The following is a 26493-nucleotide window of genomic DNA, read 5'->3' as shown; positions in this document are numbered from 1 at the left end:
ACCTAGAGACATGTTTAATAATGTGAGTGAGTCTCAGCAGACTTTCCCTTTTTACTTCAGTTTAGGAAGAAGGAGAAAGGAAAGACAATCTCAACTTGCTGGCTTCTTACCTTCTTTCTTCTTCATTCTTACCTTGTACAGTCTCTGCCTGCTTTCTTCTCCCTTACTCATTTTCTGTTCCAACCCCATCTTGTCTAGGACCTTGCCAAGTGCTCTTTTACATTCTTCATGTCTCTCTTCTGTTCAAAGCTAAATATTATACAGAACAAAGCACAAGTTTTACCTTTTCCCCTTGAAACCTAGACCCACCCCTACCCAAAGATGATTACCACCAGCTTTACTCCCTATACCTTGGTGTATTGTGTCAAGGCCACCCCAGGGTCCCCAGAGGATCCCTCAGGGTGGCCTCATGGTACTGACCCTTCACCTTGACCGCCACACCTGTTGACAAATAAATTGATATATAGGAGCTGCTTAAGGACTCTGTAGAACAGAGGCTATAAACATGAAATATGTGGATCAATATTTGTACTGTTTACTGGTGTGTGTGACTCAGGCAGCAAGAATGTGAACATTTGTCTCATGGAGTACAAGAGGCTGGTTGGAGGGGAGTTTTTCTTCCATCTTTGTGCATTACGAAGTTCCCTGACTTTGGTGACTGTGGAAGAGTTGAGGTTCCCACAGTTGTAGACCCAGGCACTCATTCCAGCTCACTTTTATTCTGGTCAGGGTTATATGATTTCAGAGACGTATTATGCAGGTGTAAAAAGAGCATCAGCTTTGACATCAAGGGCCTGTGTTTTAATTCTGGCTTGGCCAATGACTCGTTTTGTGACTTTGGGCAGCTTACTGTGTCTTCTGTCTGCAGAATATGGTAATAATAATTTTATAGAGTCATCTTTTCCTCTGTCCTCAGGCAGCCCAGCAACCATATAACCTTGGAACACACAGTAGGTGCTTCATAAATGTTAGTCCTTTCCCTTTGCCAGGAGAATGAAGCCACTATTTTGGTGGCAAATGTGCCTTCCCAACTATGGGAAAGTTTGCACATCTTCACCCCTAATATATACACATATTGAGTTCTTGATGTATCCTTTGAGGAAGAATGATTCACTCCCTCCTCCAGGTGAGACCCCTGTCCGTCTCTCCCAAAAGTGTTCACAGAATGAAAGCTGGGCAACCTGACTTATCTTTGCTGCCCCTGCCCTCTCCCAGCACTCTTTGCCAGTTTCCCATGCCCAGACACCTTGTAGTTGATAATTCAGGTCTGCACAGCTAGCCCTCCAGGTTCTGCTAAAGATCCTGCCCTGTGTTGTGCCAGGGTGGGGTAAATGAATGTGGGTGCAGAAGGAGTTAGGACCACAGAGGGGCATGGATTATAGAGATCACAACCCTCCAGGTATCCAAAGAGTACAGAATTCTGCTGGGATTAGGATTCTGCTGTGATTGGTCATATAACCCAGATGCCATATGACTTGGAGGGTCCTGTTGGCGAAACTTGATCCACTGCTGGGTTGTACCACCCACTGAGCCAGACCAGAACCACACCCATCCTCTCTGTGCTCTTTGAACTGTGGGTTAGAGTGGCACATGGTGGGTGCCCAGCTAAAGGCCCCCCAGGAACCATTGCCTCAGGACCAGCCATGGAAGCTGGGGAGTTCCTGGCCCAAGCTCCATGTACGGGGCCATTCTTGCATCATTATAAAGAAATACCTGAGACTGGGTAATTTATATTTTAGAAAAGGTTTATTTTGGCTCATGGTTCTGCAGGCTGTATGAGTAGCATAGTACTGGCACCTGCTTCTGGTGAGGTCCTCAGAAAGCTCTCACTCATGGCAGAAGGTAAAGCTGGAGCCAGTGCATCGCATGGCAAAAAAGATGAGGGGGTGGTCCAGACCCTTTTAAACAACCAGATCTCATGTGAACTAACTGAGCAAGAACTCACTTATCACCAAGGGGATAGTGCTAAAACATTTATGAGAGCTCTTCCCCCATGATCCAGTCACCTCCCACCAGGCCCCACCTTCAATATTGACAGGATATAATTGGGGATTCCAACACTGGAGACTACATTTCAGCGTGAGATTTGGAGGGGGAAAACATCCAAACTGTATCGGTTAGCCTGCGCCGGCTTCCGCAAAGTTCCTGATGAGGCCACAGCAGCCTCACATCCAAGCTCTTGCTACTCCCAAACTTGCTACTCCAGTTCTACAAGGCAGAATGTTCATATTCAGATAATATGACTGTGGAGGTACTGAGAGGAGGCAAGTTGGGAGGGTACATTTCTTAGGAGTCTTCATACAATTCAGCCAGTAATGAGTATCTGTCCACTTACCACTTGTGGACATTCAGGTGAGAAAACCCAGGGGCAAGGGAAACCCTCTCTTTTTTTCTGTTCTTCCTCCCTCCCTGCAGAGTGCACTGCCCTTTCCCCCTCACCTGCCTTCTCTTAAATCTACTTTTGGAGCCTCAACTCTGTGTGTGTGTGTGTGTGTGTGTGGTGTGTAAAAGTAAAGGGCCCCATGGAAGGTAGATAGGCTTTCTCTCCAAGATATACCTCTGTGTGCAAACCTCGCTATTTTCACAAGGGCGCTAAAGGAGATAACAAAATAAAATTAAATCGAGCACAGTGTAGTCAAATGATAGCATTTAAGCACCACATCAGCTTACTAAGTGCCTTCATGTGTAATCACCAAAACACCCTGTGAAGATGTATCCATTTTAGCCCTAAATTACAAATAAGGAAACTGAGGTTCAAATAAGAGAAGCACTTGCCTGAGAGCCCACAAGTGGTAAGTGACAGAGGTGGACCTAGAGGCCACATCTTTTGACTGCAAAGCAAAAGCTCTTTCCATCTCACAGAAGAGTTGGCAAGAGAAGTCTGTGTGTCCAAGCATCGAGGATAAGAGAGTTACGGCTCTTAACAGCTAGAAAGGAGAGAGAGGGAGGAGGTGATTTCAGAGAGTGGAGGGGGAGGGATAGTCATGGGGAGATAGGCATGATGAGTGCAGAGACTTCAGGGGCAAAGTTGTACAAACACAAGGGAACTAGGGGCAAGTGCATCATGGAGGAATAAGGGACCAGACAGGGGCTTTTGTTTCCAATATGGTTCTCTCCCTCTGCCCCTGCCTCCATTTCTTGGCTTTTGTCTCTCCCAGAGCTGGTCCTTAGCATCCCCAACACCCTATGCACACACTTTGTAAGACTTCCTGGGGAGCTAGGAGATGCATAAGAGGCATGTGAAACCCTGGTCTAAAGCTCTGGCTCCTCCTTTCTCCCATCACTCACTTCTGCCCCTTTGCTCCTGGGGACACTAGCCCTAGTAAGTAAAACCACAGGGTCATACTTTGCAGGGGTCACAGAATTATATGAGTCATCTGATCAATCCTCAGAGCATAGTGGAGGACACTGAGGCCCAGAGAGGGGATGTAGCTTTCCCAAGGACACACACTGGCTAAGAATTAGAGCAGGGAGCTGGCATAAACCAGACTCTTCCCCCACTGCAAAGGCTAGGAGGGAGGAGGGCACTGGAATCCCCAAGACATAGCCAGCAGCAGGACCACAGCCTGAGACCACTGCCTGCCTCTTCCAGAGTTGATTGCAGACACTCTGTCTCCAGGGGTTCCCCTCCTCTCCCTGGTTTACTGTTTAGTGTTTTTAAAGCATATCTCAATTCAGTGCTTTTGCTATAGTAAATATCTAATATTTGTTTCAGACTCTATTACTTGCCTCACAAAATAGTGCCTAGAAATGGTACTTCCTTAGTTTTGTGCTGCAAGAGAAAAAACTCAGAAAAGGCCTGTCACATCTCAAGTGCTGATGACTGTTTGTGATCCAGAGATGGGGGGGCATGGCCCACTGCCTAAGACCAGGTGCTGTGCTGGATACTCATTCTAGCTGCGGGGATGCTGGTGCATTTATTAACCCTGCTAAGCCAGTCTCTCCCTCCACAAAAGCAGCTGAGATTGTGTGTGTGTGTGTGTGTGTGTTTGTGTGTGTGTGTCTGTGTGTGTGTGAGAGAGACAGAGAGATTTGCAGGTTGAAGTATATCTCAGAGTATTAATATAAAAATGTATATGCCACATATCACCTAGCCATGTGTGCATACACACACATGTTCATACATGAAAGTGGGTCCATATTTTTAATGTTCACAACCATCCCCAAAATTGTCCCCACAAAAGAGACCACAGCTGAAGGCAGGGGTCATAATAATCACATCAACTTTACTATCTACAAGTGTTCTCACATCCATAATTTCCACTGATCCTCACAACCTAGATATTTCCATGTCCATTATACAGATGAGGATACTGAGGCCCAGAGAGCTCAGAGTATGGACCAAAGTTCAAACTCTGGTAAGTGTTGGGGCTCGAGTTTTGACTCCATGAAAGTGCAAAGCTAAGACACCAGATTCAGAAACACTAGTTTTGGTGTCTGATTGGAATCCTGACTTGAGCATAATACTAGCTGTGAGACTTTGGGCAGAGGATTGCCTTACCTAATCCATGGGTTTCTCATCTGCAAAATGGGTATTGAAGGGTCTACCTGCTTATACCATCGGAAGGTTATAAGATACATGGTTGATATGAGAATGAGGCAAGATAACAGGTGTAAATGCTCCGTGTAATGTCTAGCCTGTTCCAGGCATCTGTACGTATTTGCTGTTACCATGATCAGCTGATACCGTTCCATGCCCCTGTCTACGGTCCCAGCTACATGAGTGCCTCTCACCTTGTCCTAGGTCACCCGATCAGCAGTTTGAAAGTATTTTGGCTCAGCACCCCTTTACACTGTTAAATATTATCAAGGACTCTAAAGAGCTTTCATTTATATGAGTTACATATACTTTTATCTTTAGAGATATTTTTAAATATATAAAATATTTCTTATTTTAAAATGATAACAAACCCATTGCATATAAATACAAATGATATTTTTATGAAAAATAGTTATTTTACAGAAAATGTTTGTAAAAACAGTGGTCTTGTTTTCCATTTTTGGAACTCTCTTTGAATATCTGGTTTATCAGAAGACAGTTGGATTTTCATGTCTGTTTTGCATTCAATCTGTTTTGCTATCACATGTCATGCAGCCTCTGGAATATGCCACTGAATGCTCGTGAAAGAATCAGAGTGAAAAAGGCAAATGACACCTTGGTGTTGTTATAAAAATAATTTTGGCTTCGCTGGCCCCCAGAGGTCCCTGAACCATGCTTTGAGAACCATGGCATGAGATGAATACTAAACTCTCTTCCTGTCCAGGCAGGCTGTGCTTGTATACATTTCTGTCACTGTATCTGGAAAATTAAGATTGACTAAGGCAAAAGCAAATAATTTCCGTGTTAGGTTTCTCTGTCCTAGGGCAGTGACTCAGAAACCCGATATTGACAAACCAAGTTTGGCTACTTTTTACCAACTTCTTCACTTGGGTTCACCAATGGCCCTAGGCTGTTGATTGATTGATTTATATCATAGGTGTGTCACTGAAGACACATTTGGGTTTATCGTCTGACATAACAAGATTGAGGGATTGCAGGGCTGATTGCTTCAAAGCCTTAACAATCATCATCAATGACCCAGGTTCTTCTTTATTCTTTACAGGCTTATTAGATCAGCTTTGTCTCCCACATGCTCCAGATGGCTGCGGCGGTTCCCACCACCACATACAGACACAACGCCACCATCATCAGATAAACCACTGTTTCTTTTGGGTTTCTTTGTAGTAATGGGAAACATTTTCCCCACTGGCTTTGAAGAGGGAGACCCAGGCTTCTCAGATCAGCTTCCCCTCTGACTATCATGCTGCATTTCAATAGAAGAAAAGGTTAACCGACTGGCGCCTCCGGTTTTACCTTCCTGTAGGTGACACGCTAGGCCTTGGGGAAACTCTCCAGAAGGCACTGTTTTTACTTAAAACAAGATCAAACCGGAAACCTTTTCACATGTGAGTCCTAAAACTGTAAACCGGAACCCTTTCATATGTGATTCCTAAAACTGTAAACCAAAACCTTTTCACATGTGAGTCCTAAAACTATGAACCTAAGATTCTTCCATGTGTAACATCTAAAGTATAAGCCTATATAAAGGCATAACCTTCCTTTGTTAGAGGAGCTGAGTTTTTAACAGATTACTGCCTGCTCTCCCGGCCAAATAAGCTCCTCCCTCCTTTATTCGGTGTTCAAGAAATCTGTTTCCCGTGGCTGCTCCTGCTACATTTTTGGTGCATTGGCAGGGAAGGGAGTCTTGAATAGCAGACGGCGGGAAAAAGTCTCTTACGTGGTCTGCCTAGCCCTGTGGAGCATCCCTGCAGGGGGACTCCTGCTCCCTGGGGTGACGCATCCTGAGAGCCCTCCGGGCAGGTATTTACCCGGTGGAAAAGCCTCTCCAGAGCAGAGCAGGGAGGCCCTGCAGTGCAGATCCAACCAGTGGCTGAACACCGAAGAGGAACAAGTATTTGGGGAAGTCTGGACAACTGAATTTGGTAAGCTTGAACCCGGGAAAGTAGCCCACCCCATTTTGGGTGGAAGCGTGGCCTGATCACCCACGGGTGCCAGATCGGCACTTTTGAAGGTAGCTCTCTCTGTAACTAACCTTGGAAGCGTTTTGCTTATGGTTTTGAATTGGAAGGAGGGCAACTGGATGTGTGTCTATGTGTGTAGATGTGTCCAACCGGACTCATCAGTTGTAAAAGGTATCGGGCCCATTAGGAAGGGCCTCATGTGTCGAGCAATTTGTAAAAATTAAAGACAGCCACATAAGGCTGAGTGAAGAAGCCTCTGGGCGTTGTAAAAGGATTGAAATGAATGTAAATCGGAGAGTGCTCTGTGCTGCATCTTGCTAGGCTAGAACGGGAACGCTGTGAGTGAACTAACACTCTCCTAACTGTGGGAATTGTTTCTTTAAAGTGTCAATATCGGTCACTCCTATAGCCAGTCCATCCCTTTAGAAACCATGCTGAAAAATTTCAACAAGTGATTTAGTGGGAATTATAAAGTAACTATGACACCAGAGAAATTAAAGGTTTTAATGTAGGAAAAATTGGCCAGCATTTAGGGTAGGTTGGCCCCCAGAGGTGACCCTAGACAGGTCCCTTGTCTCCAAAATAAGGCATGAGGTTATATACGGAGAGCTAGAACACCTCGACCAACTTCCATACATAGACTCGTGGTTGCAGTCAGTGTTAAACCCTCCGAGGTGGCTAAGAGAGCAGGCAGTGACTGTTTCAGCAGGCAAGGGACAGACTGCTAAAAACCACCATCCCCCTTGCACCGAGAAAAGCGGACTCCCAAGGTTTTGGTCAACCCAGAGGCAGAAAAGTTTTTGCCAATGATGCCTCCTCCTCCTCCTCCTCAAGGAGTCCCTTTCCCTGGGCCAGAAGCCTCAGCATCCCCACCGGGGCTGCACACCCCTCAATCCCTAAATCCCTTTTGAGCAGACAAAAGAGAGTGTGGAAAAACTCTGCCCATTGCTGCCCACTTCCCGGAGGGAACTCGCCCTCTGGCAGTCCGTCTGCAACCCAAGGCCGGGGTGCAGATGCCTTTAAGAGAGCAGAGGTACACGGGAGTGGATAAGGATGGCCACGCAGTAGAAAGGCATGTTTTCACATACCTGCTGTTCACCTCGGCTAATCTTATCAATTAGAAAAATAACAACCTGTCTTATACCGAGAAACCCCAAGCTCTCATTGATCTACTGCAAACTATTATTCAGACTCATAACCCCATTTAGGCTTATTGCCATTGGCTGCTTACACATCTTTTTAACACGGACTTTCTGGTACTTAATAAACTGCCCCTGCCCCCCGTCTCTGGCAAAACCTGTTGTGCAAATCAAGGGCCACTATCCCATTCAACAAAGGAGACTACCTGCAGCTGAAACTGCCTCAGTCTGGGGTCATCCAGGCTCTCATTGTCCCTTGGGAAGGAGGGTGGAGACTTCCTAGCCAGAAGCAGAGGACTGATATTATAGCCCAGGCCCATGCATGGCTTTCGTGGCTTTGCACCCAATTTATACACGCAGTTAGGATTATTGCCAGCAACGGATAGTTGGCTCACTTAATTGGACTTAAAGAATACCTCCTTTGCATTGGACTGGCCTTAGAGGGTCAAAAACTATTTGCATTTCAATAAAAGAAACCCAGAAGGAGGTGTAACCACTCAATACACCTGGACCCAACTTCCCAGGGGCTCAGAAACTCTCTCCTCATCGCTGGGGAGGCATCAGCCTGTGACCGCCCCCCAGAAGCTTCCTGCTTGCATGCTGCCCTGGTATGCTGATAAACTGCTACTGGGACACCCCATGGCAGTCAGGCCCGCAAACAAATGCCTTACTTCGGCACCCGGAGGACTGTGGGTATAAAATGTCTAAAAGGAAAGCCCAGATTTGCCAAAAAGCAAATGCAATATCTAAGGCTTACCATCTGGAAGAGGGAACGCAGCCTAAAAGCAGAAAGAAAGCAAACCATTTGCAAAGTAACAATACCTGAAACTAAAAGCAGGTGAGAAAGCTCCTGGGAGCGGTAGGTTTTGTAAATTGTAAATTTCCAAACTTCGCATTACTGGCCAAACCCTTACACAAAGTGACAAAGGAAGGAGGGGAAAAGACAAGACACCCTTTAAATGGGGCAAAAGCTAAAAGCAAAACTTCTGTCAGCCCTGGCTTTGGGGCTAGCCAATTTAACACATCCTTTTCCTGCTCTCAAATAATAATAATAATAATAGCAATCAAAGTTTCTAGCCTCAACTCTGGGAAAAGTTTAAACACAGCGGTGACTCCAATAAATACCAAAAGACCTCATTAGTAAGCCTGCCAAATACCAGGGCCTGCTATGTGCAGTGGTTGTACAAGCCGTACATAAAACCACTCGTTTAGGTCAAAAGTCACTTAAAAAGATGCTGGGCCGGTACTTTTACAACTCACACTTAGCAGCCTTGACCAAAACTGTAGCACGGTAACGCATTACATGCCGGCAACACAACGCGAGGCAGGGTCCCAACTACTCTCCCTGACATTCAAGCTTATGGAGCAGCTCCGTTTAAAGATCTCCAGGTAGACTTTACTGAAATGCCTAAGTGTGGGGGACATAAGTATTTGTTGGTCCTAGTGTGCACATACTCTGGGTGGAATTGAAAGGGCCCAAGAAGTAATCCGTGTGCTGCTTCAAAATCTTAACCCTAGGTTTGGACTGCCACCGCGCATCAGATCACACAACGGACCAGCATTTGTGGCGGATTTAGTTCAGAAAACAGCAACGGCCTTGGGTATCACCTGGAAACTGCACGCTGCATACTGACCTCAGAGTTCCGGACACGTGGAAAAAATAAACCAGATCATCAAAAACAGCTTAGGGAAAGTGTGTCAGAAAACAAGATTAAAGTGGGTGCAGGCACTTCCCTTAGTGTTATTCAAAATTAGATGCACCCCCTCTAGAGAAACAGGATATTCCCCTCTAAAGTCTTATATCATAGGCCCCCTCTCCTACTCTGAGCAGTCCTAGGAACTCCTCGGGAGTGGGGAGAGATTGAGTTAGGATGCTGGTTATCAGCTCTAGGAAAAATCGCTTAGGATACTTCAACCTAAATAAATAACAAATGTCCTGTAAGCCTTTTTTCTCCCCAGTTCAGCCTTTCTCACTAGGTAATCACATGTGAATAAAGACGGTAGTACAGCCCCTCTAAAGTCACAATGAAAAGAACCTCAAACCTAATCCTGACCACTCCCACAGGCGTGAAGGTAGAGGGAATCCCAGCCTGAATCCAGCACAGCTGTGTAAGAAACCAGCAACAGCTAAAACTTAGACCAAGGCAAAGACTGCAGAATCACCTTAAAAAAAACAACAAGCCCTGCTCCAGCCACATCCCTGAAGCTGGCTGGTCCACGCACGGCTGAAGCATGAGGAAATTCATCGTAGTATTTGTTCTTCTTAATATTTAGACTTGTACAGTAGAAACATTAATTTTAAAGAATGCCCTCAGTATGTACACCAGGTAGGGCATAAAAGTTACTGCCATTCTCTTGTCCTACAGTTCTTATAAACGTACGGGGCACAGAAGGGAACCTGTTTATATAACGGTACTCAATATAAGGTGTGTAGTCCATGAGATGGACAGGTAGCTGTGTCATAGGCATCATCAAGCCCTCTTCCTATTATCTGTTAAGACAGGTGGGCTGTTAATGTATTCGGTCTACTCCGCTAGAGAAAAAAAGAAACCTAAACATAGGAAAATGGACAGATAATAAGTGGCCACTGGAGAAAACTATTAAGTATTATGGGCTGGCTACATGGGCAGAGGATGGCTCTTGGGGATACCATACCCCTACTTACATGCTCAACCGGATCATTCGGCTGCAGGCTGTTTTAAAAATACTCACTAATAAAATAGGCAAAGCTCTGTCCCTTTTAGCCCAACAACAACAAAACTCAAATAAAAAACATAATTTATCAGAACCAGCTGGCCCTAGATTATTTACTAGCAGCCAAAGGAGGAGTTTGCGGAAAATTCAATCTAACCAACTGCTGTCTGCACATAGATGACCAGGGGCAAGCAGTGGAGGATACTGTGCGAGACATGACCAAACTGGCACACGTGCCTGTACAGGTATGTCACAGATTTAACCCTGAGTCCTTATTTAAAGGTTGGTTCTCATCCCTGGGAGGATTCAAAACCCTCATCATAAGTGTTATAATAATAGGTGTTGTTTGCTGCTCCTTTGTCTACTCCCTCGTTCCTTCAAATAATTAAAGGATTCATCACTGCCGAAAAATGACATCACCAAGTATATTATATGAAACATTACCAGTTTCTTCACAAAATCTAAAAAGTAAGACTGAAGGTAAAACCTCTCACTAATTATAAAGTGGTAAGTTTCTCAAAGGGGGGAGTGAAGAGGGAGACCCAGGCCTCTCAGATCAGCTTCCCCTCTGACTATCATGCTGCATTTCAATAGAAGAAAAGGTTAACCGACTGGCGCCTCCGGTTTTACCTTCCTGTAGGTGACACGCTAGGCCTTGGGGAAACTCTCCAAAAGGCACTGTTTTTACTTAAAACAAGATCAAACCAGAAGCCTTTTCACACGTGAGTCCCAAAACTGTAAACCAGAACCCTTTCATATGTGATTCCTAAAACTGTAAACCAAAACCTTTTCACATGTGAGTCCTAAAACTATGAACCTAAAATTCTTCCGCATGTAACATCTAAAGTATAAGCCTATATAAAGGCAGAATCTTCCTTTGTTAGATGAGCTGGGTTTTTAACAAATTACTGCCTGGTCTCCCGGCCAAATAAACTCCTCCCTCCTTTATTCGGTGTTCTAGAAATCCGTTTCCCATGGCCACTCCTGCTACAGCTTTCCCTCAGATGCTATTGGCTAGAATAGAGTTTCCTGCTGCTTTCGTTTCCTGGGCTGCTATACCGAAGCACCACAAGCTGAACGGCTTAGAACAACAGAAATGTATTTTCTCACAGTTCTGGACGCCTGAAGTCTAAAGCAAGGCTTCAACAGGACCGTGCTCTTTCTGAACATGCAGTAGAAGGCTCTTTTCTTGTCTCTTCCATCTTTGCAGCTCTGGCATTTTTTGGCTTGTGGCAGCATAATTCATCTTTCACTTCTCTTCACACAGTCCTCCCTCTGCACGTGTCTGTGTCCACATTTCCCTCTTTTTATAATGACACTGAAGCGTGAAAGGCCATGAAACAAACCTCTCGAACACGGAACTGGGAAGAAGTGATTTATTCGGCTGGGAGCTGCAGCGGGTCAAATGCTCCAAATAGCCAAGCCCCCAGCAGAGAAAAATCGTTGCTCTTATAAAGGCTTACAACTCTAGAATTTACAGGTGAAAGGGTCTCCTATCCATGGAGTAGGTGTGGGGAACATGACTTAGGTGGTGGTTTGACCATGTTTAAGTAAAGACAATGCTTTCCAGAAAGATTCCTCCATCCCCTGCCTGCGATCTATAGGAGAGCAATTAAAGGTGGAGCCTAGTCTGCCAGCCCTTACTTCTCCTATTGAAATGCAATGTGGACGTCAAGGGGGAGGTGGTCTTAGATGCTTAGGGGTGACTAAGGGTCTCCTTCCTCAATACCAGTCGCATTGCACTAAGGCCTTCCTTAATGACCTTGTCTTGACTACATCTGTAAAGACCCTAATTCCAAGTAAGGTCAAATTCACAGGTACTGGGGGTTAGGACTTCAATATATCTTTTCTGGAGGGACACAATTCAACCCCTAACTCCTGACCTTTCTTAAATTGGTAGCAAAGGAAATAAAGGCACGGTAATTGGCTTCCTGGGGGTCTCAACCAGTGTGTAGCAGCGTCACTGGGGAACAGGTAGACATGAGGAGATTTTGGAAGATGTAACATCTGGGGCCTCTCTGAACATACAGTCCCTGCGGGGCAGAGATGTTCCACGTCTGTAACACAATTGCCAATAGTGTGCCGTGGAAAAGCGCTGGGGTCCAGTCAGGGCCAAGGGACACTTGCAGCACACCTGGCCTCTGGGAAGAGGATCACCATTGGAATACAGCCAGAGACACAAAGGGAGGGGGCAGATTCAGGAAGGCCATTAACAATGTCTGCTGATTGTTGAACTGATTTCATTGTGTGTGTCTTTCTAAGGGCCTCCAGCCCAGAGCTTTCAGTAAAGCTACAATTATCTTCCTCTCTGCTGGGCCTCTCCTGATGAGGGTGAGGAAGAATAGTGCAAATGAATGTTTTGTTTGTTAAAGATACTGTCCTCGCCTCCCCACCTACACCCACCCTGTAGCCCCAATGTTAGTAACGCAGCTGATTTTGAGAGGAGGAGAGGAAGTAGAAGAAAAGAAAAAATGTTCACAGCTTCACAACACAGCCACTATGACTTTTAAAACTTTTATTTTCAGACATTTTGCTATGTGTTTTATGTATGAAACTGAGATCCTTTGTGTATTCAAAACCAGGCATACTACTTTTAGGAGAATAACACCAATTCTTCTAATTATAAAACAGAGGGGATGCAAAAAATATAATTCTCATTCCCAGATCTAATTCCCCAATAATAATGACTGTTATTGTTGGCTCTGTCTAGTTTGTTCCTCCTGCTAAGCATTCTAAAATAAAATTTTGAATATATATATGGTTTTTTCAACCCCAGTTAACCCGTAACATTTACAAGTTTGACAAAAAAACACAATATAAGGGGTGGCTTGGTAGCATATAGTATCTGCCACTAAGACTTTCCCTATTGAAAAAGTATAATGATTCAGAACATCGGTGGCCAGGTTTCTAGAAGCAATGGGCCTCTTCATTCAGAGTAGCGTGGTCTCGATGAAAACACGGGGGTTTCATTGCATCCTGTGACCCCTGTGGAATTGTAGAGAAGACCCTGTGCTGAGCTGGAGGCAGCGACTTTCTCTCTAGGGTCTAGTGTGACAGTTGTTATAAGTCCCCCACTGTGAAGCCTCTAGGACAGAGGGGACAGATCCCGGAGAACTAAGGTCACCCCAGGCACCCACCAGGCTCAGCTTCTCTAAGAGAAGCCACTGATGGTGGGTGAATAAATGGCCAGGGAGAGTTCCTTCCCTCCTCTAAAGCCATTGCATCCTGAAGGAAATTGGGAGGGGTAGACTGATGCTTTCCAAAGGCCTCTGCAGCTTTCTCAATCCAGCCAGTGTTCTTCCTCTCCTCCCAGCTGAGGGCTAAGTGGTCATCCATCATTCAGCCATAGGAGTGGAGGGGAGCCCATGACAGGTGGCTCTTTTTTTTTTTTTGAGACAGTTTCACTCTTTGCTGCCCAGGCTGGAGTGCAGTGGCACGATCTCGGCTCACTGCAACCTCTGCCTCCTGGGTTCAAGCGATTCTCCTGTCTCAGCCTCCAGAGTAGCTGGGATTACAGGTGCCCACCACCACACCTGGCTAATTTTTGTATTTTTAGTAGAGGCTAGGTTTTGCCATGTTGGCCAGGCTGGTCTCGAACTCCTGATTTGAGGTAATTTGCCCATCTCAGCCTCTCAAAGTGCTGGGATTATAAGAATGAACCACGACTCCAGGCCGGCAGACGGCTCATCTTTGAAGATTCCTGAACACTTTCACTCTGCTTCACTCCCTTCCTGAGTGCAGCTCAGAGCCAGGCTTCAGGGACATCCAAGGGCTGTGGGCCTGCTGGTTGTCCAACAAATCACCCGGTTGATCCAAAGGAGAGGGCAATACTTCTTCAATGGGGATGTCTGTAGAGCTGGGGCTCCCTGCACACACCATGAGGATGAGCCCCACCAGCTCCATATCTGCCTCCCTTGTCTTCCAACCTCTTCCTGCAGCTCCTCTGGCTCATCCATGCTCACTCATTCTGCCCACCCCTGTTCCCTCTGTCTCTCTGCAGACCTCCTGCTCACCCTCCATGCCTGACCCCTCCTCTCCACCCCAGCCTGTACCCCCTGCTTTCCTGTGCGATGAGAAAGGTTAAGTGGAGACACACTCACCCTGTCTGTTGCAATAGAGACGCAGCAACTTTCTCCTCTAATCAATCTGTCAGACATGATTAGGCTGCCACGAGACACAGGCAACTCACAGCCCAGTCAGCCCAATGGGCTGACAGCTTCCAGCCAGGACACTGCTGACACACACACACACACACACACACACTCACACACCAGTCTTCCCAGACTGCGTCTGGGGCCTCACTGCTGTGACTGGTAAAAACTGTTTAAACAGAGAAGACCACGATTTGGGTGACCACTTTCTAAATCATTCCTTTCTTGATTCCACAAGCATGTACGGAGTGGCCTTTCTGTGACAGGTCCTGGTCGCAGAGAACTGCAAAGCAGGGGGAACAAAGCTGGCTGACAAGGCTGCCCTCAGGGAGCCTACAGACTCACAGTGAACAGACAACCACTGCTTAGCTTGTAAACAAGCTTTTAGCATGAACAAAGATGCTGACTGCATAGAAAGGAAGGGAAGAGGAGAGCACAGCAAGGGACTGGGGTGCTGATGGGGCCTGGCAGGTTGCAGGTAGAAGCTCTAAATCCCCTTGTTCTGGGAACTGCCCACTGTTGCCAGCAGATGACATGGGTTCAAGCCACCTCTGCCACTAACTAGCTGTGTGACCCTGAGGAAGCCGCTTAATTTCCCTGTTCCTCAGTTTCCTCATCTGTAAAATGGGAATGATAACACAAGTCACTGTTCATAAAATTGTTGTGACGGGGAACGAGTTAAATGCATGCAGAATGCTCAATAAGGTGGCATGATGGACAGGAGGTGCCTCTCCCAGAACAGAGCCCTGCAGATGAGGGGCATAGGCAGCTAAGTGTAGAGGTGGGACGTGGAGGTCAGGAGGGCTGGAGCCTACGAGACAGAGGGCCTAGAGAGGTAGGGATTAGAGCCAAAAACAGATCATCCCACTTCTGATTTGGGTCAGGCCAGGCATTCAGGCAGCATTGAATTTCATCCTCCAGGTAGGCATTCTAAACTTTCTTTATAAAAATGTTATGTGAAATGGCACAGATTGACACTCACACAATATGTGGGAGTCTAGGAACTCTGGGGATCTGGGCATATTTCACTGAGCCTCTGTCCTGAAGCTCTTCCCTCTCCTCCTCCCCACACCCTCTAGTCCTCTCCTTCCCTGCCTAACCCCTCCGGCACAAAGATCCTGAAATGTGGCAGACTCCACCGCCAGTAAACTCACTCGGTGTGGGCACCTATAAATAAGTCAAGTGGAAAGTTACACAAACAGAACGAGGACATCCTCACAGCACAGGGCTGTGCTCCATGGCAGTTCAGACCAGGATCCCAACCTCCTTCCCTCCCAACTTCCCAGATCTGCTTAAAGAGTCCTGAATCTGCTGTGGGAGCCCCCAGCCTTAGGATTTCTACTACAGGTGCCTGTGCTCAGGACCACAGTCGGTAATGATGGGAAAGGAAGACAAGCCTAATTTACTTCATGGAGCCTGGTCTGAGGGAGACACAGCCCCATTCACAGGGAGCCTCAGTCTGAGGGAGACACAGCTCTATCCTCAAGGAGCCCCAGTCTGAGGAGAGATTAAAGCAATAAAATCCAGCAAACAATAACAACGAATACATAAGACTAGAATATTGTTTTGAGACAATGAGAATAGGAAATACTAGATAGGAAGAACTTTTCATGGCTTTTAATTGCACTATTGATCCCTTGAGGATGGGGAGTGACAGGAACAGAGGCCTCACCCCTCCTGGAACCCAGATCATCAGGGCTAGGAATGCTGCACAGGAGAACACAGTGCGTTTTTCATCCTTCCCTTCTTCATCCATCCTTTCACACTGAGCTTCGTCCTCTCCAAAGGCCTTATATGCTCAGTATGTTACTATAGCTTTATAACCTTTCCCTTCATAGGAGCTTCAGAAGGCCTCTGAGATGTGGTAGACGGTAGACGGGGAGCGTCACCCTTATTGTAAATGAGGGGAAACTGAGGACCTAGAAATGAAGCAGATTCCTCAAAATGTCCTCAGCTGGTTGGCCCAGAGCTGGGTCTGGGTTCTTGAATTTTGGCCAGTGGCATTTCCTAATATAATGCTAGTTTCCCTCTTGTGACTCTGCTTCTCCTTTTGAAGTGGAGATCAATTGCAATGCCTGCCTCGTAGCTTTGTAGAAATTAAGTGCGTAATGAAAATTGAGACATTCAAAAGATAGCTGGCACACTGTAAGCTCCCAATGGCAACTACTGCTACTCCTCCTCCTGCTCGTTATTGTTTATTCTGCTTTCCCTTGAAACATGGATTCTGATGCAAGAGATTTATTTTGGAGGTGCAGCAATGGGTGGGGCTGTGGGGAGGGAGGGGAAGGAAGCCCCTGGAGGGTATGTTAATGAGCAGCCACCACTGTGGAGAAGGGGGGTCTCCAGCCAGCCAGGGACCTCTTGGCCCATGTGTAGAACACACCCCAGTGTTGTCCCCTCTGGGGGCAAGGAATCCCGGATGTTTACCCTCCAGCTCCCGGGCTTCATTGACTGTTCCGGGACTGTCAACTCCTGACAGCTGGGGCCTGTTCTGTGCATGGGTCGGGAGAAAGCCTAAGCCCAGTGATAGTGCTTATTGCAACGCCCCAGGGCATGAACTGGGACAGTGAGTGGAAAGAACACTGGGTGTACCTCCTACATACAACCCGGGTCCCTTGAGAAATGTGATTCTCCTTATTGGATCCCACTGGACTCGGGATAAAATTCTGTAAGAATCTGGAAACTCCTGGCTGAAGCTTTCAGAGGCAGGGACTTCATTTGTTTGGGCTGCTGCTCTATCTTCAGTCAAACACATTGCTCTGCACACAGTAGGTGCTCAACAAATATTTCTTGATAACTTAATAATATTTAGAGCTCTACTTTACTGTCTTGTCTGTGCCTCTCAATACACATGCTCAGCCCACCAGGGCAGACCTGTACCTTGTGCAGCCTGCGTACTTAGCACGGTGACTGGCACGTGGCGAGTGCTTATGACTCACATGTCAATTGGATGCTCAGGATTCCTGAAGTCCAAGAAAGAAGACAGCTCTATTTTGGTTGAGGAATGGAAACCAGAAGCCGGTTCCTCAGTGAGCACAGAGGCAGGAGTTGGGGGCAGGAGAGCTATGGGAAGCCATCTGGTGAAGACTGATGGATAAAGATTAAAAGTGTCAAAGCCACCTGGAGAAAAGGCAGGAGATAACGTCTCATTGCGTCACCAATTGGTGGGCCTGTGAGATTTCCAAAGGAACTGGCCCTTGGCTTGAGAAAGCTTTACAAAGGATAAATGGGAATTTTGAAGGGAGGAAGGCCTGCAGGGGAAGCTTTGAGAGCAACACAACTGGAGGCCCCCACAGGTATTGTACAGCCATGGCAGTAATGAGGAATCCAAGAACAGTGGATACAGCAGAGAAATGGCCACAGCACGAAGACGAATGGGAGCTGAGGGCAGGGGGGCTTCTGCAGCCTCCATCAATCTAGAGGATGATTGAGGAGGTAAGGAGATGAGAGTAGGAGAGAATTGTAAGCACTAAGGAGACCACCTTAGATGTTCTTTCTTGAGCTCCATTTCCTCTGGACAGTGTGAACTTTACAGTAGTAATCAACTGAGAGCAAGAGGTAATTTTAAAGGTGTATCAGTCAGCCATTGCCACCATAATGCTGTGTAACAAACCAACTCAAAATTCAGTTGTCTAAAACAACATTCATTTATTTTCAGACTTTTTTTTTTTTGGTTTCTCAGATTCTTTCACACTGCTCTGATCAAGATGTAGGGCCTATGTCTTCTCCCCTTGAATCTGAGCTGAACTTAGTGACTAGCTGGTCAACTCTAAAATGGTCTACCTCTAGATTTTTGGAATGCAAAAAACGACTATTGTTTTAGTTGGATATTTTGTTATGTACAGCTGAAAGCACCCCAACAGATGCAAAGGTATTTTAAGTCACATCAAAAATCAGAGAGAGATTTTTTAGCCAAGGGTCCCTTGCATGGGGCCTCAGTAGCATGCCTGTGGATCCAGTAAAAATAGTTCTTCTCTGTTACTGCACATTCTTCGGTGGACCTCCTCTCACCCCACACCCATCCCTGACCAACCAGAGGACTCTCATATCCTCTCTCACCTTGGCTTGCCTATTCATCTCCACCCTTAGTAGTTTCTGTCCCCTCTCCAAAATCCAGCAGGATTTTCTGAGAGAGGATCTAACTTCTGCTCTTTAGCCCTCATGGAACCAACCAACCAATTTGCCCTGCTGGTCTGATTCCCATCCACAGGTGGGCTTGAAGCCATAAGTCCCAGTACTGACAGCCAGAAACCTCCATGTTAGCCAGACAAGTTTATAGCATAACCCTCAGGGATTTGGAGAATTACTCATCACAGTGTACCTTCTGGGTCGAAGATCTGAAGCCAGAAGGAAGAGAAATAGAAAGCTCTGGAATAGTGGACTCTGTAAGGAATACAGCCAGGGATTCTTAGTGCTGGAGGGGAGGAGATGACTAAAACAAATGCTATTTGTTGCCCTGTGGTTTTAATGAATCTTCTGTCTTCCTTGATGTATTTATACCTTGTTCTGCAGTCATGAAACAGTTTACTCTCTGATTCTAGAGGCCTCTCATCCTCTGTCTTCACCTCTTAGCTCAGTACACGTGTATCTGTCTGTCTTTCCAGCTTTCTCTCAGTGTTTGTCACTCTGCATGTTGCCCTCTCTGGACCTTGTCTCTGTCTCCTTTTTGCTTGTGCACGTGGAGTGCTCAGCAAATGTGAGGTAAATATTCGCTGACTTTCTGGGAGTAGGTATGTGTCTCTACCAGGCTTCATAAAGTCCTCCTTTCGTGTTTAAACTTTTAAACTTAAGCATTTTAGGTCTGGGGGTGATAAACAACCTCAAAAGGCATTTAAAGGCAGATGAAATTTTCTTGTTACAGCTGATAAGGACTTTCGATCCACTGGCCATAGCAAAACAGATTCTCTTCTCTTTCAGAGTAATGCTTTTTCACTTGTTACAGGAGATAAAATTGTTATTTTCCTTAACTTCAACAAACTGAATACATTGGCTTGTGGGCTATATGAGGACTTTAGCAAAATTATGTAGAAGGAATCGCTCACCTCCCCTCCTGCGGCCCAGCCCCAGCCCTAGGGACCAGGCCTGGTCCAGAGTGCTGAGGTCTCTGGCCACCTTGCAGCGGTGGCTTTCTGGTTTCCTGGGAGAAGATAAATAAAGGGCTCACTTCCTCAGACATCTGCTCCATTGCCTGATTGGCAGTCATCCCCACATCCATTTGCCCCTACTTCCCGATCTGGGAGCTGAGCTGTGGTATTCTTAAACATTTAGATGACTGATATTAGAACAGACTTTTCAGTGAACTCAGAGGGGCAGCAAACTTTCCAGCTTGGCCCCCTTCCCCATTCCCTGCTAGGGGGATGACGTCTTCTGAAGGCAGAGTAGCTTTGCAACATCTGCATGCTGGCTTTCCTCACCGCCATTCCTGCTTGCTTAATTGAGCCAGGCTATTTCAGTTAAACTTGTGTGGTTCCAGGCCTTCTTCCTAGATGCAGTCCCTGACACCCTGATGGAGGGAGAAGAGGTAAAGAATGCCTGCTTCACCCTGTCTGGCAGGGCAGATCTAGAACTGAAGGTCTTCAAGATTCATACGGGGCATTAGGGAGTTAGAAATAGCAAAGGCTGAAAAATACCCTTGGACAAAGAGGAAAGCTGGCGACTCTCTTGTTTTCCTTCTCCTTGCCTTTTTTCTCATGTGGGCAGGTGGGGAAAGAACAGGTGGAGGAAGTTGGCCTATAAAATCTATGGAAATGCTCTTCTCTTAGCTGAGCTTAAGCAGAGGCACTGTTTGACGTCCATGTAGTGTGGGGTCCTCTGGGAGTCAGGGATCTACTCTGATTCTTTAGCCACATTAGTTATGTCTTGACATATGCTAATCCTGGGCAGGGGTGTGGAAGGGGGATGCAGCCAAAGGAGGTGATCTCCACAGCTGTAACAGCTACTCAGAGATGGATAATACATTTCCTGACTGTCAGATCCAGGAGGAAAATTCACTCTTCTTGTGGAACCCTTGGGTATTACCCTGGGGAAACTAAGGCCTGTAAAGGGGATATGACTTGCCCAGCCTCCTTTCTCAGTGTCCTACTCTAGAGTCCAGGCTCTCTGCCTCCCAGTCCTGGGATCCTGACTTCTAGTGGGCCAAGATGTCCTGAGGCAGGATTGGAGGGGAAGCAACCTTGGATCAGCAATTTCTGTCTGTCATCCTGGAGCACTTACCGTGGTTTGATGTCATTGTGGAGCACTCACTGTGGTTTGTTATTGTTGAGCACTCACTGTGGTCAGCTGTCATCGTGGAGCAGTCACTGTGGTAGGTTGTCATTGTGGAGCACTCACTGTGGTCGGATGTCACCATGGAGCACTTACTGTGGTCAGTTGTCACTGTGGAGCAGTCACTGTGGTAGGTTGTCATCGTGGAGCAGTCACTGTGGGCGGATGTCACCGTGGAGCACTTACTGTGGTCAGTTGTCACTGTGGAGCAGTCACTGTGGTAGGTTGTCATCGTGGAGCAGTCACTGTGGTAGGTTGTCATCGTGGAGCACTCACTGTGGTCGGATGTCACCGTGGAGCACTTACTGTGGTCAGTTGTCACTGTGGAGCACTCACTGTGGTCGTTGTCACTGTGGAGCACTCACTGTGGTCGTTGTCATCATGGAGCAGTCACTGTGGTCGGATGTCACCGTGGAGCACTCACTGTGGTCGGATGTCACCGTGGAGCACTCACTGTGGTCAGTTGTCACCGTGGAGCACTCACTGTGGTTGCTTGTCATTGTGGAGCACTAACAGTGTTTTGTTGTCATCATGGAGCACTCATGGTGGTTTGTTGCCATCATGAAGGACTTACTGTGTTTTGTTGCCACTGTGGAGCACTCACTGTAGTTTGCTGTCACTGTGGAGCACTCACTGTGCTTTGCTGCCGCTGTGGAGCACTCACTATGCTTTGCTGCCACCGTGGAGAACTCACTGTGGTTTGCCACCACTGTGGGCACACACTGTGCTTTGCTGTAACTCTGGAGCACTCACTATGCTTTGCTGTAACTGTGGAGCACTCACTATGCTTTGCTGCCACCGTGGAGCACTCGCTGTGCTTTGCTGTCACTGTGGAGCACTTGCTGTGCTTTGCTGCCATCATGGAGCACTCACTGTGGTTTGCTGCCATCGTGGAGCACTCACTCTGGTTTGTTGTCATCGTGAAGCACTCACTCTGGTTTGTTATCATGGAGCACTCACTCTGGTTTGCTGCCATTGTGGAGCACTCACTGTGGTTTGCTGCCATTGTGGAGCACTCACTGTGGTTTGCTGTCATCATGGAGCGCTCACTCTACAGGCAGGCACAGTGGACAGTATGGTACACACGCAATCCCAGCTGTTCCTTGCAACAACCCTGTGCAGTGCGTACAGAATTATTGTCCCCTTTTCCTGACTCGGGGGAAAAACAGATCCAGAGAGACTCAGTAGCTTATGCCAGCAGGTCTGTGGGAGGATCTGTCTTCTAAGCTTGCTGCTTCTGACTTCAACCCCCATTCTCTAAGCCCAGGATTCTCAGTCCTGCCTGCCCATTAGAACCTCCTGGGAAGACCTGACATACTCATGCCAGGCCTGAAGCCCAGACTAACAGAATCAGACTCTCTGAAGGTAGAGTCTAGGTATTAAGATATGTCAAAAAATATTGAAACATAACATTCTTTAGAAAAGTGTACAATTCCTAAGTGTGCACCAGTTGATGCATGTTCACAAACTGAGCACGCCTATGTAACTATCTCCCACATCAAGAAAGAGAGCATTGTGTTGCCAGCCACCCAGAATCCCCCAGGCTTCCTCCCAGTCACCCCCTGAAGTTCACCCATTTTCTTTCTGACATCTTAGATTAGTTTTGCCTGTTTCCGAGCTTCTTACAAATGGATTCAAAAAGCGAGCCCTTCCTTGTGTGCATGGCTTCATTTACGTAACATTACGTGAGAAGCATCCCTGTTGTTGCTTGCAGCAATGTTTCTCATTCTCACTGCTCTCTAGAATATCACTGTATGAATATGCCCTTGTTTATGGATCAGTTCTTTGATTGATGAGCATATGGATCATTTCTGGTTTGGGTTCCTATGAGGAGTTCTGCTATGAAAGTTCCTGTATGTGTCTTTGGTGGATATATAATGCATTTCTGTGCGCGCGCTCTGATGAAAGTGCTGGGTCAGGGCATATGTGTATGTTCAATTGAGATCCCACCAAGTGACTTCATGATGTGATTGTTCAATTTACACTATCACCAGCAGTGAATAAGAAGTTCTGGTTATGCCACATGCCAGCCAGAATTTGGAATTGTCTGTACTTATCATCTTCACCAGCCTGTGGAGTGTGTAGTGGGATCACACTGTGGTTTATTCTGTTTCCCCGATGACTAGTGAACCTGAGCACCTACATGTGTTCATTGGTCACTTAGGTAGCCTCTTTTGTAAAGTGCTTGCTACTTTTTTCTCAGGCATCTGTATTTTTTTAAAGCTTCCTAGGTGATTGAGAACTTTAGTAGCTTAACTATTATGGTAGAAAGCTTTTGGCTTAGAGAGACAGAGTTGGTGAAGCCAGGGTGGACTCTGTGTGTGTGTGTGTGTGTGTGTGTGTGTGTGTGTGTAGTATGGTACCCACAGGGGCTATAACCCTAGAGTCTTGGGAGCAGCTGAGCTGGAATCTTCTAGTAGGCACACTTGCCAAGAGAAGGTAAGAAACTCCTGCCCAACAGAAAAGCAAGTGCCACTGTCCATCTCCACCTTTGGTAGTTCCTGTCCCCACTCCCAAATCCAGCAGGAATGTCTGATTGAGAGAGGATCGTGCTTCTGCCCTTCAGCCCTCAGGGAACCAGCCAACTAGCTGGCCCTGCTGGTCTGATCCTCATCCACAGGTGGGCCTAGCCATACACCTCAACTCTTACAGAAAGACTTCTCCATCTCAGCCAAACAGGTTTATACCAAAACACACGGGGACTGGGAGAATTACTCATTGCAGTGTACCTTCCAGGTCAATGGTCTGGAGCGGGAAGGAAGAGAAATAGAAAGCTCTGGAATAGTGGATTCTGTAGGGGATGTCACACAAAGACGCTGCCACAGTGACCAGAGCAACCAGTGAACAGAACCCCAAAGAGCTGGCTGCAGGAGCTGCCTGCTGCCTCGGAAAGCTCTCTGATTTAGCGCTCCCTGAATTAAAGAGCTCTCATCAGGCCCAGCCCCAGTGGGGCTATCTTTATGGGAACAAAACAAAGAAAGGTCACTGAGCCACATAAACCAGGAAAAGTGGCATCAGATATCGACTGTAAGACAGGGGGATTAATGATTGTTTGTTGACAGGAAGGCAGGAGTCAGCCCCATCCGCCCCCCTAAGTAGGGACCTGGAAGCAAACATTTCATGTTGACATCTGCCGGCATAGCCCAGATAATCAGATTTCTCAGGGAGGATGAGGCAGAGGCATCAATAGAAAGGGCAGATTTATCCTCCCAGCCCCCTGAGCTTAGCATGCATCCTCAAACCACAGCAGGGGCCAGACATGGTCACCATCACCTTCACCAGCTCTGTCACATGCATCCCTTGGGCTGTGAAGCATAGTGGGTAGGGGTGGTGCCTCACTGGAACCCTGCCCTCCTTGGCTTACTGGGGAGATCAAAGGTCCCACTTGAGGCAACAACCTCTCAAGGCAATCTGGCGTCCAGTGGTCCTCTTATGCTAAGTCACTTGGGGACAATTATCCTGTGTTCCATAACAACCACGCTCCACACAGTGCGAGGACTGATCCGAGGACAAACTCCAGGCCGGGCAACAGTTACAGGTTCAGAGATGAATTATGACATCTGGCACCGAAGGCCCCTGAGGGCTTCCTCACTGCACCTGGGCTAGCTGTAATTGAAGGAGGACCCCAGGGTCCAGCATGCTCTCCAGACACAGACTGCTCTGCCTTGGACTTCCTGAGCCATTTGCATGTCCTCACTCATTGCACTCCATATAGAACCTGTGGAAAAATCAGGATTTCTTTATTTGACCATTTTTAAAGCAATTACATGCTTTTCTAGTTGGAAATGTTTAAAAATCATTTTGTTCTTCACTCTCATAGGATGTCGTCATCATCATCATCGTCATCGTCGTATTTATTGAGAACTTACTATGTGCCCGGCACTGTTCTAACTGTGCTCTGTGCTCTTCTGTTCTTCTTGCAACATTCCTGCAACATAGGTATGTCTTTTATATATTTTTTACTACCCTTTTATAGATGAGAAAACCGAGGCGTACATAGGCTCAATATTTGTCCACAGTCACACAGCAACCTTCCATAAAGAAATAAGGATTCCCAAAGGTAAAATTATATTATCATCATGATTTATTGAGTGTAGATGTGTCCGAGGCTTTACATATTTTATTTCCTAAGTTTTATAAAATCCCTTTAGGATGATGTTTTTATTTGCTTGAGGAGTCATAACAAGGTGCCACAGACTGGGCAGCTTGAACCACAGAAATTTATTACCTCACAGCTCTGGAGTTCAGAAGTCCGAAATCAAGGCATTGGCAGGGAAGGATCCATTCCAGGCCTCTCCCCTAACTTTGGGTAGTTCCTTCCCTTGAACACCTTCAATCTTCGCATGGTGTTCTCTCTTGGTATGCCTCTCTGTGCTCAAATGCCCCCGTTTTTTTAGGACACCAGAGTCATATTGGATTAGGGCACACTCTAATGACCTCAGTTTAACTTGATTATATCTGGAAAGACCCTATTTGTAAATTAGGTCACATTCACAGTTACTGGGGTTAGAACTTCAAACATCTTTTGGGGGCACTCAATTCAACCCACAGCAAATAGGGATTGTCCTTTTTTTAACCAGTGAAGAAAAAATGACTCAGAGAAGTTGAGCAGCCTGGTCCAGGCAGTAGAGCTAGTGGTGGAGATGTGTGGACTCACACCCAAGGGTGCACACTGGAATCTCCTGAGGAGTTTGCACTCGGTTGCTGCCTGGATTCACCTGAAGAGATATCATTGCTCTCCAGGTGATCCTACCTGTGGCCAAAGTTGAAGACCTCAGAGTCAGAGCCTGAGCAGTTCCACCACACCAGTTTTGCTTGTGTTTTGCATTAGAGAGTGCCAGGGCTGACCACAGCCTGCTGGCTCTGCCACCGAAGTCCCCTCCCAGATCCTCCAATCTACACAATTCGTCCATGAGCCAGCCACTTTGGAATAGCTCTAGCTCACTCCTACCATCCTGAAGCCCCACTGCTTCCCAGGTGGATGCTTGGCTCTGTGGTTTAAGCAGAAATACCTTTTATGCTCCACTGAGGGTGCTGAGGCATCACTTCCCAACTCCTGCCTTACCCATAGGGGTTATCCAATGGCAGCATGGAAACGCAGTGGACAGGGTGGAAAGACTGTCTTTTAGCAAAGAGGGGCAGAAGGCAGTGTCACACCATGCAGCAAATGCCCGTCAATGGGCAGAGGGGAGACCTCTGTCACACAGGAAGGCAGAGGCTTGTTTCCACTCCTGAGGACCTGCAGGAGGGAATTAGGTAGTTTGTCGTTCAGGCCCAGCTCACACCACAGCACAACTTAGATGTGAAGATTTGCCTTTGCGGAGCCCTCTAACATCCACCCCTTGTGTGGGACACCTGTAAGGGTAAATTATATCATCCTCACTCTAAACATTGCACCTTAGAAATGTCATGTGCCTTTGTCTGGTCACAGGTTGTACTTGCGGAGCCGGGTCGAGACTTGTGATTCCTTCTCCAGCGTTCTTTCTAGTCACCTTTCACTCAAAACATTTTTTTAAAAAACAAAAATGTGTATACACACAAAAACACACACACTTTTTTCCATAAGAGAATCTGAGAAGCCTTACAAAAATACATATAGTACAAGAGGATAAACAGATTAGGAGGCACAGACAATGGAAAAATGGTTAAGAGGGCAAAAGACAGGTGGGAAGGGTGTGGCTGAAAGGTGCTTTCTAAGGCCTGGCTCCCCAGGAAGCAGAGTT

General features: G+C 46.7%; 1 long non-coding RNA gene across 2 annotated transcripts; it reads left to right on the top strand.

Moving 5' to 3' along the window:
• Positions 1–6178: 6178 nt before the first annotated feature.
• LOC118152849 (uncharacterized) lies at positions 6179–26320 on the top strand. 2 transcript variants are annotated; one of them, XR_004741777.3, is made up of 5 exons: positions 6179–6483; positions 9180–9377; positions 10533–10600; positions 24591–24709; positions 26202–26320. It is a non-coding gene; the product is annotated as an uncharacterized LOC118152849 (long non-coding RNA). The 2 variants fall into 2 exon arrangements; XR_013534805.1 differs by lacking the exons at positions 10533–10600; positions 24591–24709; positions 26202–26320 and having other exon boundaries at positions 9180–10449.
• The last annotated feature ends 173 nt before the right edge of the window (positions 26321–26493 follow it).

The sequence above is a fragment of the Callithrix jacchus genome, chromosome 4, assembly GCF_049354715.1.
Source record: "Callithrix jacchus isolate 240 chromosome 4, calJac240_pri, whole genome shotgun sequence".
NCBI classification, from domain to species: Eukaryota; Metazoa; Chordata; class Mammalia; order Primates; family Cebidae; genus Callithrix; species Callithrix jacchus.
This window is presented reverse-complemented; position numbering and strand designations above follow the sequence as displayed.